Source organism: Ovis aries, chromosome 3 (genome assembly GCF_016772045.2).
Source record: "Ovis aries strain OAR_USU_Benz2616 breed Rambouillet chromosome 3, ARS-UI_Ramb_v3.0, whole genome shotgun sequence".
In the NCBI taxonomy this organism is placed as follows: domain Eukaryota; kingdom Metazoa; phylum Chordata; class Mammalia; order Artiodactyla; family Bovidae; genus Ovis; species Ovis aries.
In genome coordinates, this window is record NC_056056.1 from 66744894 (window position 1) to 66753924 (window position 9031).

Consider the following 9031-nt stretch of genomic DNA (forward strand, 5'->3'; position numbering starts at 1 on the left):
CTAGATTATCTGTATAGAATATAGATTTTTTTGGTTGAAGAAAGGAGTAGGGGGATTTATTTTCACCATATATTATTTAGCTAAGTTTGAAATGTATACCATAAATATGCATTGCCTCATCAAAAGAGTGATTTTTAAAATCATGCAAACATTATAGACTAAATCTCATGTTGAGATGTTGGGAATCTATAAAGTAGTCAATGGAAATCAATATTTCTATGATCCCCTTATAGAAGTACTATAAAGGAATAAATGGCCTCCGAAGCTGCACCTTTTGTTTCTCACTTACATCCCAGCTGAAAGCCTCCCATCAATTAATACAAATATGTACCTGAAAGCATTTTGTAAAATTCTTATATTTTTATTTTAAATTATCCTTAATCATTTTGAAAGGCATATACTTTTGATAATCCATTTTATAGACAGGTATACATGCTGGACTTCATAGATATTAATTCATTCAAAATCACATGGTAAGTAAAAGGGATGGGATTCAAACTTTGAAAACTTTTAAAATTTTATTATACTTTAAAAATAGAGCATATTTTTTTAGAACAGAAAGTATGGAGATTTCCCATATTCCTTGTCCCCATGTATGCATAGCTTCCACATTATCAACACCCCTCACCACCATGGTATATCTGTTATAACTGATGTACCCACAGTGATATATCATAATTACCTGAAGTTCCCAGGTGGCAGGTTAGAAACCCACCTGCCAATGCAGGAAGCATAAGAGACCAGGGTTTGATCCCTGGGTCAGGAAGATCCCCTGGAAGAGGGAATGGCAACTCACTCCAGTATTCTTGCCTGGAGAATCCCATGGACAGAGAAGCCTGGTGGGCTACAGTCCATAGGGTCCCAAAGAGTTGGATATGACTGAAGTGACAGCATGCATGCATGTACTACCTGAAATTTAAACTTACATTAAAATTCATTCCTGGTGTTGTGCATTCTATGAGTTTTGGCAAATGTATCTATATAATGAAATACATACATCATTATGGTATCATACAGGACTTCTGCACTGCCCTAAAGCCCTGCTTTACCTATTCACATATCCTTTCCCCTTAAGTCCTGGAAACCACTGAAAATATCTATAATTTTGTCTTTTTTTCTGAATACCATCTAATTAGAATCATACACTATGTAAAATTTTTGGATTAGTTTCTTTCACTTAGTATTATGCATTTAAGTTTCCTCCATGTCTTTTAACTTGATAGCTATTTCTCTTTCGTGGTAAATAACATTTCATTGTCTGGATGCACCATCATTGATCTATTCTCCTACTGATGGGCATCATGGTCACTATAAAGCTGCAGTAAATATCCATATGCAGGTTTTTGTGTGGGTATACATTTTCAACTCTTTCAGGAAAATACCAGGGAGTGAATTTGCTGGATTCTATGGTAAGAGTATGTTTAGTTTTGTTAAATGCCACCAAACTGTCTTCCAAAATGGCTATCATGTTTCATTTCTGCCAGAAATGAATGAGAACCCTTGATGCTCCATACTTCACCAGCATCTGGTGTTGTCAGTTCTGGATTTCACCCATTTTTCTAGGCGTGTAGTGGTATTTCATTGCTGTTTTCATTTGCATTTCTCTAACGATATATAATGTGAAGCACTTTTTCATATGTTTGTTTGCTATCTGTAACTTTTAAATCTTTTTGACCACAAATCTGTGTATTAAAAACAAACAAAAGAAGTGTGCCACCGGATGTGAGGAATTAGTTCCCAAAATTGGAAGTGAGGGTTCAGAGGGCTAAGAAACCGTGTAGAGGGCAGGCTGAAAACGGATGCTGGAGAACTTGGATCTCAGCAAATGGGCAGTTGTCCAATTACTGAACTTTCAGCAGGTGGACCTTTTGAAAGTCATGATATTCTTTGGAAATGCTTTTCTTATGTGAAACATTAACTTTTGCCCAGTTATCCTCTCGAATTATTAGAGACACCTAATCTTACATTTTACTCTTGCATCTTATATCTGCTCAGAAATGATAAGGGGAAGTAGTAGGGTATATAACACAAGATGGACCAGGTGTTAATAACTGCCAATGATGGGTAATGGTGAAAGATTTTATTATATTCTTCTATTTCTATATATGGTTAAAGTTTTCTATAATAAATAATTTAAAATAAACATGCAAAGCAACATGATATTAAGATATATAAAGTTTTTGAGATAAGACACAGTTTGTTCCTTTAGGAGAAGGAAATGGCAATTCACTCCAGTATTCTTCCCTGGAGAATCCCAGGGACAAAGGAGTCTGGTGGGCTGCTGTCTATGGGGTCGCACAGAGTAGGACATGACTGAAGTGACTTAGCAGCAGCAGCAGCAGTGTTCCTTTAATTGTTGGGTCATTTGCTAAGTGTTTTGAGTCATTTAAAATCATACAAAATAATATTTGAAGCTTCGTGCTTTTAGTGTATATTATATTGACAGAGGTATTTTCTGATTCCCTGGTGGCTCAGTGGTAAAGAATCCCCCTGTACCCTGAAACCAACAGTACTCCCCAAATTCATATATTGAAGCTCTAATTCCCAGGATGACTATATTTGGAGATAAAGCCTTTAAGAAGATCATTAAGATTAAATGTGGCCATAAATGCCCTAATCCAGTGACTGATGTCATTACAAGAGGAAGAGACCCCAGAGATATACACAAAGGCCTTGTAAGGACAAAAAGAGAAAGCCTATATCTGTGAGCGAAGGAGAGGCTTTAGGAGAAACTAACCCTGCCAGCATCATGATTTCAGACTTCCAACCTTCAGAATATGGGAAAATAAACGCCTATGATTTAGGTCATTTAGTTGATGTTGTTTGTTTGTTTGTTTCCTTTTTTAATGGCAGCCCCAGCTGACTAGTATACCAAAATAAAATGTTCAATGGAAATAAAATGAATTTATCCACATTAAGAAACATTTAGGGTCTATTTGCTCTACTAAAATTACAAATGAAGTTCAAGGCAAGGCAGCATGTTCAGCATCTTCCATTTTGTTCCAGCTTCAAATCTTTCACTGATTATGTTAAGGGGTAATGAAGAGGCTATTAAGGTATTTTTAATGATCCATCATAAAATGATGTAATGAAAGAACCCCTCTTCATGGTGGAATGTAAATTTGGCTTACTGTAATAAAGTTGTGTTATTAATTAAAGTAGAAGCACTGCATCTTATTTAGAGTTGCCTTTTTACTGTAACTTAACCTATACAACATTAGAAGTACTGATACATGAGAATTTTTGCCAAAAATGTAAATTCTGCTCCTCTGGAAACACCTCTGCCAACACAACATACACTAAAGGCATGAAACCTCAAATATTACGTTCTTATCTGATTTTAAATGTTTTAAAACACTTAGCAAATGACCCAACACCCAACAAGTAAAGGAACACAGTTGTATCTTCTTGTCTCAAAAACTTTACTTATATATTTTATATCGTGTCACTTTGAACATTTATTTTAAATTATTTATTATAGAAAGCTTTGACCATATATAGAAATAGGAGAATATAATAAAATCCTTTAGCATTATCTGTCATCAACAGTTATCAACACCTGGTCCATCTTGTGTTCTGTACCCTACTTACTTCCCCTTATCATTCCTGCACAAGTGCAAGATGTATTATTTCATCTATACATATTTCAGTGTGTTTCTCTGAAAGTCAATAACCTTCTTTTTAAAGATACCTGTGATGTCATTATTATTTGAAAAACAATAAATCCTTAATATCAGAAAAGGTCCATTGTTTAAATTTTTCCAACTTTCTCACAAATGCCACAATTATTTTTATATTTAAAAAATCAGGAACAAAGTCAGTTATAAACATTGCATTTAGTTAATAACGTCTCTTTAGTATAACAGATTTTGTAGCAGAATAAGTAGCTTTTTGCCCACTGCGAAATGGAAAGACCAAATGCTGAGGCAATAGCCTCTTCCGGAATGTAAAGGCTTCATTGCAGTGAGGCCAAATAAAGAGACAGGAAGCAAAGTTAAGATGTGTTCCCTGGATAGGCAGTTGAGTCAGGTATTTTGTCTGGGAAGCAGGGAGCAAGAGGGGTAGGGGACCCAGGAATGAATAGTGGAAAGCAAATTTTTAGTTTCAAGAGTTCACTATATAAATGTGACTGTTCTTCATACCTTGTCATGTGTTACGTTTGCAAAATGGGCAGGGTTCATTATGAAACTTATGGTAGGTTTTCATCTTTGAGGTGTAAAGCTCACTATGTCATTCTAGTCCCTCATTGTGCCTGCACCTGCTTGATGCTTAGTGAGGGGCTGTAAGTGAGTCATTTCTTTATCTGTGGTTTCTCTGGTACTCAGCAAAACAAGCTTGGTGTTCTCAACCTATCATTCTGTTTCTGCCTTATGTACCTTGTAACTTAGAGCTCATAGTGTCTGTTTCTGTCCATCTTTCTCTTTTTTTTAAATTACTTACAACATATTTGTTGAATCAGAAATAAGATTCTTTGTCCAGCAGTCCCCTGTAGTTCAGCTTTTGCTGATTGCTTCTCTTCTGTGTCTCTTAACATACTCTTTGCTCTTTGTTAAAGAAGTTATTGAGAGATCATGACCAGCAATTGACCTGTGAACTGGGCCTGGGTAGTCAGAGGCTCCTCTCCCTCTTCTCTGTCCTTCGAATGAATATATGTTCCACCCACTGATACCACAAGCGGAACCATTTTCAAGGATGCAAACTGGAGAGAGTAATTTACTATTGAGGCCATCTAGACAGTATACATGACTGAACCCAGTTAAAGCCTCTATATAAACTTTTTTAAGATTCTGATGTTTAAGTGGGAAGATCTGCTTGTCTTGCAGCTGCCCAAGTCAAGCCTGGCAATTAAGTCCCCTTGCTTATTAAACCTGCCACCTACCAATCAGGAGTGGTCAGCCTCTTTCTTGGATCTCTTCTTGCCCTCCATATATAGGGGCCAGTTTTAGGTCTCACCCAGTAAATTCACAAGTTTGTAAACCAAAAGTCTTGTGTATTTTTCTATAGATTAGAAATGGAGGCTTGATGTGATTCAGATTTATTAATTTCTCTTTTTTGTAATACCGTTTCATAGATAGTATTGTGTTTATATAAAATGAGGCAGATAAAGTCTGTCTTTCTTGTTTTCTGATGTTAAGAGTAACTGTTGATCAATATCTAGATTAATTAATTCATTAGAGTATATAAAATGATATAATTCTGTCATATTATTTTCTAACCTGAAATTCTCCCTTAAAAATAAACTTCTCATATATTGCTTCATTATCCAAAAAGCACAGTGATGGTAGAAAAGAGTAGGATACATATTCAAATTTTTACATTTATTTCACAGCATAATGAGTCCATTTACCAGCATCTTCAAATGATGAGCAATGAGCATTTTTTTATCATCATGATTAACTGTTACATTTACTCCATTTTATGTATTTAAATTATATCATTTTTGATGCTTGCATTTTTGAATCTTCAACCAGTGTGGAACTCTTTTAACTACTGAGTCCTTTGGCATGACTCTAGTAGAGGTCTTGAGATTTATTTATTTATTTATTGATACCTAAGGTAAAATGTTTCCATGCAGACATTACATAATCCCTGCTATTTTTGAGAAACTTTGGTTCATTTTATAGGAAAATGATATACTAAGACCAAAGTCTGGGCACTAGAAATATCCTTTGCTACCAGGTTGTCAGTGCTTTAGGAACTTTCCAATGGACATGAATTGGAAAAATACTTTAAAAAATTATGTTTAGTGGTTGTGTTTCAATTTAACAGCATGTTATTATTAATAAAATAAGTAGGCTTCAGCAATATGTGAACCATGAAATTCCAGATGTTGAAGCTGGTTTTAGAAAAGGCAGAGGAACCAAAGATCAAATTGCCAACATCTGCTGGATCATGGAAAAGGAAGAGAGTTCCAGAAAAAAACATCTATTTCTGTTTTATTGACTATGCCAAAGCCTTTGACTGTGTGAATCACAATAAACTGTGGAACATTCTGAGAGAGATGGGAATACCAGACCACCTGACCTGCCTCTTGAGAAACCTGTATGCAAGTCAGGGAGCAACAGTTAGAACTGGACATGGAACAACAGACTGGTTCCAAATAGAAAAGGAGTACGTCAAGGCTGTATATTGTCACCCTGCTTATTTAGCTTCTATGCAGAGTACATCATGAGAAACGCTGGGCTGGAAGAAGCACAAGCTGGAATCAAGATTGCCGGGAGAAATATCAATAACCTTTATATATATATATATATATATATATACATACACACATATATTGGCTTCCCAAAGTCAAATATGAAAGACAAAGGGAAACAAATGAAGGCTTTGTAAGGGGTTAATGGGTTCTCACTTTGATTTTGACTGTAGTTAATTATCAGCCCCTGGGTATTACAAAGTATGTGACTAGGACATAGTAGCAGAAAGTGGCTTTTTACCTACTCAGATTATTTTTGGCCTTGCTCTGCTGGTATAAGATGGTTTTCTGTGTATTGTATCCTGTTTTAAGGATTTCATGAAACTTATACTTGATTTGCAAAAAATTTCTGACATGACAACAAAGATGATACATTTATTGCCCTTTTGTTTTTGTTTTCTTTGGGAATTCCTTGGTGGTCTTCTGGATGGGACACGGTACTGTAACTGACAGAGTCCAGGTACTATCCCTGAACTGGTACTATCCCTGGTTGGAGAACTAAGATCCCACAAGCTGCACAGCACAGCCAAATTAAAAACAAAACAAAACAAATAGACAAAAAAAAATTCCCTTGGCTTTCTTTCTGGCCTCAGAATTTTAGAGAGAAGTGCGTTATTGTTTCTACAACTTGCCAAAGCAAATGTTAGAAAAAATTAGATTGGCATTTATTCTAGTACACTCATTGCATTATCATTTAAAGCTAGATTAGCCATTGCAGTCTTGGCAGTGAAAAACAAGCCATTACTTTTAAATTGTAACATGAGTGGTCAGTTACAATTAACTGTAGTCAAGAAGCAACAGTTAGAATTGGACATGGAACAGCAGCCTGGTTCCAAATTGGGAAAGCAGTATGTCAAGGTTGTATATTGTCACCCTGCTTATTTAACTTCTATGCAGAGTACATCATGCTAAATGCTGGGCTGGATGAAGCACAAGCTGAAATCAAGATTTCTGGGAGAAATATCAATAAATTCAGATTTGCAAATGATACCACTCTTATGGCAGAAAGTGAAGAAGAGCTAAAGAATCTTGATGAAAATGAAAGAGGAGAGTGAAAAAGTTGGCTTAAAACTCAACATTCAGAAAACTAAGATCATGACATCTGGTCCCATCACTTCATGGCAAATAGATGGGGAAACAATGGAAACAGTGACAGAGTTTGTTTTTTGGGGCTCCAAAATCACTGCTGATGGTGACTGCAGCCATGAAATTAAAAGATGCTTGCTCCTTGGAAGAAAAGTTATGACTAACATAGACAGCATATTAAAAAGCAAAGACATTACTTTGCCAACAAATGTCTGACTAGTAAAAGCTATGGTTTTCCCAGTAGTCTTGTATGGATGTGAGAGTTGGACTGTAAAGAAAGCTGAGCACCATAAAATTGACGATTTTGAACTGTGGTGTTGGAGAAGACTCTTGAGAGTCCCTTGGACTGCAAGGAGATCCAACCAGTCTATCCTAAAGGAAATCAGTCCTGAATAATCATTGGAAGGACTGAGGCTGAGGCTGAAATTCCCATCGTTTTGCCCCCTAATGCGAAGAGGTGACTCATTGGAAAAGACCCTGAGGCTGGGAAAGATTGAAGGCCTGAGGAGAAGGGGACGAGAGATGATGAGATGGTTGGATAGCATCACTGACTCAATGGACATGAGTTTGAGTAAGCACCAGCTGTTACTGATGGACAGGGAGACCTGGTGTGCTGAAGTCCATAGGGTTGCAAAGAGTCAGACATGACTGAGCGACTGAACTGTACTGATGAGTGGTCAGAGATGGTGACACTGAGGTATGCATGAACAAAAGTTTTCATTTAGGAAGAGAATGTGAATTATGTGCTTTTATTCAACACATGGTTTCCAGGTGCTTTATTATCCTATGCGTCTGAGATCCTAGATTTAATTTGATATTACCTTGAATTGTTATCCGTAGGAGCTGCTGTGATATTGAATAATTTGTAACAAGATTTATCAAAATTTGTACAGATTCCTGCAAGGTGCTTCTGAAGTAAACCACAATCATGAATGAAATGTTAAGGTAATACTATGCCACTATGATTGTATTCATTATTTGTGAGTATGCTGTAATCAATGCATCTTGAGTTGAATTCTGAGAAAAATTTTATTTTTAAATTGCATATTTTATAAATTTATTCTCAAATTTGCAAGTTAATCTAGTAGCAATGAGCTTCTTATAAGGAAATTTATACAGCTGATAATTCAGAATTTCAGGAATCTTCTCCATATTTATGCTACTATGCAATTGTACCAAGTGTATCAAATTAATATTCAATTCATTTAGATTTTTGATGCACTTTTCAGCCCTTGTAAAGCTCTTGGTATCATAACGTTTTTTATGTTTTCCTCATACATATTCCTCAGAGGTATACTGTAAAATTATTTGTTAACTACAAACCAAATAATCTATCCTTCTAGAGGTAATTTTTCAATCTTTTTGTAGATTTAAGGTCAAACAACTCTCAAAAGGCTTGAATCCCTAAGATCATTATACTGCATTTAAAAATCAGTTAATGATAGGCATATTAATTGCAGCCTTTATCTTAAACATTTTTTTTCATGTGAGCTCAGGCCCTCTTACAATGAAGAAAAGTACAATTTTATGTAAATGCATTAACATATGATGAATATGCCCAGGGGTGGGAGGAAAAGAAACATAAATGTTGAGACCTAAAGACATTTGTCAGATCAAGTGGGAGTTAGGAGAGGAATACTAAGAAAGAGGAAAAATCAAAAGGAGACACAAGAAGACAAGTCTGATTAGTATGATTTTTTTAAAGAATTTTTTTGTTTTTTAATGAGGACCATTTTTTAAGGTCTGCAT

At 35.7% G+C, this 9031-nt stretch overlaps 1 pseudogene; it reads left to right on the forward strand.

Annotated features, from left to right (window-relative positions):
• Window positions 1-432: 432 nt before the first annotated feature.
• LOC114113718 (proteasome maturation protein-like) lies at window positions 433-3136 on the forward strand (annotated as a pseudogene).
• Window positions 3137-9031: the final 5895 nt, after the last annotated feature.